The 2,808-nt window shown below is 42.9% G+C and overlaps 1 long non-coding RNA gene across 1 annotated transcript in view; it reads right to left on the minus strand.

The window, feature by feature from the left end:
- Positions 1-2,808, minus strand: part of LOC109297506 — a 212,756-nt gene that overhangs the window by 8,586 nt on the left and 201,362 nt on the right. The window lies entirely within an intron of this gene.

The raw sequence follows: 2,808 nt of genomic DNA on the forward strand, positions 1-2,808 counted from the left end.
ATTGTGCCTTGAGGTTGTAGACTTCAGCATGTTAGTTCATGCCCTCTTTGGAGATCATTTCTGTATAACACCTAGTGTGGTGAATGTCAGAATAGATAGGTCATCTTGACATGACTGAATTTCTTTGTGTTACAGGCTTAACACCATCAGACCAATGCTATTTTCTTGTGTCTTTGTGGCATGATGCCTCTTATTTTTCCTTCACGGTATTTAGAAATATGCATAGGAAATTTATAAAGCTCCTTGTATGCCTGATTTAAGCCATGGATACTGAACCTGATCATTTCTTTTGGCTGCTGGATTCACAGGAAGGTATACTTCGCGAGTAATAGCACTATGGGCTCCCCTATTTCCCACCCACTCTCTCTCTCACTCGCATTCACACATGTACCAAAAAGGCTCAGTTCTTATCTTATTCTTCAGCAGCATCAACAGCACTATTGAACGAGCCCTCACACTGCAGTACAGAATTAGCTGATAAGTCTTTCTGTACAAAACTCAAATAACGTGGCAAATTAAGAGGTGGTGGCTGCAGAAAAGAGGGCTGTAGCTGACAAGGCAGCACAGGTTAATAAGGAAAGAAAGCAAACACTGCCCATGAGAAACATGCAGTTCATAAGACATTTGAGAAAATTTTATTGTAGGCACCAGAGGTCTCTACACTTAGACAGAGAGCATGCCAGCTGCAGTCTGAAAATGCATCGACTTGGTCCTACTCAGTCCTCTGAGCACAGTTAGTAACAACTTCCACTGGATAAAGTTTCGCATAAGGACTGAAGAAGTGAGCCATTGATAAGCAGGTAAATTAAATGAGTCTCGTTTGGTTCATTATCTTGAGGTTCTGTAGCTGCAACATAGTCATCTTTTGGAGGAAGATGGTTTGGAGAAAGGTGGGTGCACTCATGCGGTGCTGCGGGCAAGAAATTAGCACTGTTGGGTGATGGTGCTAGTTAGACTGCCACCAGCCCTATGCAGACCTGGCTACACTGCTTCCAGCACAGATGCCTGCATGAAACATTATGGCATATTCAAGAGCACTGCTGGGGGCAGGGGGAGATGGGAGCATGAGGCACTTCTAGCCCTCTTTAGGCCGCACCTGGGGCTTATGTCCCGCTCCCCCACCCATTGGTACACAACTACATTTTGTCACTGCTCAGTGAAACATTTTGAGTTAACCCAAAACAAGCTGGAGGGCAAAAAACATATACAAATTCTAGGACACTTCAAACTGAGCTCATTTTTTCCCAAAAGTTTGATTTGACCATCACAATTAAAAAATAAAAGAATATTAAATACCCACGGGTCTAGTCATGAGGCCATTGTGAAGAAGTGAGTCATATTCTACAGAGGCAGGAACTACCGTCAACAGAGGGAAAACTAATTACGGGTAAATAGTGCATGTGGTCACTTTTCACACTTGAATGTCTCCACTGGATTATATGTCACACCTGGTGCACATGCCTAGGAACCAGACTGAATATGCTGCAAATGCTAAACCATAGGACCTAGTGACAGTGTTGATCACAGAGCATGTTGTGATGGCTCAAGCAGACGTGAAAAGTTATTAACTTCAGCAGAATAATTTACAAAGACTTACTAAAGATCCAGGACAGTGATAGGATCTAGCAAGTTACTGTTTTTGTTGGAGAATTGGAAATCTCAGGCAAAATAGAGATACGCGGTAACAGTGGTAAATCTTCAAGGGATTTATTACAATCCTATGAACTTTAGCAAGGCTTTTGATAAGGTATCCCACAACATTCTTGCAAGCAAGCTAAGGAAGTACAGGTTAAATGAATGGACTGTGAGGTGGGCAGAAAAGTGGCTGGATCATCCACTGCTACAGGCGGGGGACCAACGGGCTAAGCAGCAGCTCTGCAGAAAAAGACCCAGGGTTACAGTGGACAATAAGCTGAATATGAACCAACAGTATGCCCCTGTTGTGAAGAAGGGAAACAGCATACTGGGCTGCATTAGTAAAAGCATTGCCAGCATAAGGGAAGTGATTATTCCCCTCGATTTTGCATTGATGACTCCACATCTGGAGTACTGTCCAGTTTTGGGGCCCCCACTACTGAAAGGATGTAGACAACTTGGAGACAGTCCAGCGAAGGGCAGCAAGAATGGTTAGAAGCTGGGGAATATGACTTACGAGAACAGACGGAGGGAAGTAGACTTATTTAGTCTGAAGAAGAGAAGGCCGAGAGGAGATTCAATAGTAGCCTTCAGCTGCCTGAAGGGCAGTTCCAAAAATCTGGACTGTTCTCAGTGGTGGCAGATGACAGAATAAGGAGCAACGGGCTCAAGTTGCAGCAAAAGAAGTTCAGGTTAGATATGAGGAACAAACTCTCTCACTAGGAGGGTGGTGAAGCACTGGAACAGGTTACCCAGAGAGGTTGTGGACTCTCCATCCTTGGAGGTTTTTAAGACCCAGCTAGACAAAGCCTGGGGTGATCTAGTTGGGGATGGTCCTGCTTTGAGCAGGGGTTTGGACTAGATGTGACCTCCTGAGGTCCTTTCCAGCCCTCATCATCTATGATTCTATGAACCGTACATTCTTCTTCACATTCCCCCACTTCCAAAGCCATTACAAGTTAGTGGTTTATTCAGGGTTATGACTCTTATCACAGATATAATACAGAATGTATCAAGATGACTAATGCTGTGCTTATTACATTACACTACAACAAGAAATCAGGTTTACACTTTATTTTAAAATAATCCATGTGGTTATAGCCAGTTTCTAAGCGAAAAACTATACACTTCCTAATTCTTTTTTTTTTTTTTTTTTTTTTTTTTTTTTTTTTT

Source organism: Gavialis gangeticus, unplaced genomic scaffold (genome assembly GCF_001723915.1).
Source record: "Gavialis gangeticus isolate Ggan-Ray unplaced genomic scaffold, GavGan_comp1, whole genome shotgun sequence".
Classification (NCBI taxonomy): Eukaryota; Metazoa; Chordata; order Crocodylia; family Gavialidae; genus Gavialis; species Gavialis gangeticus.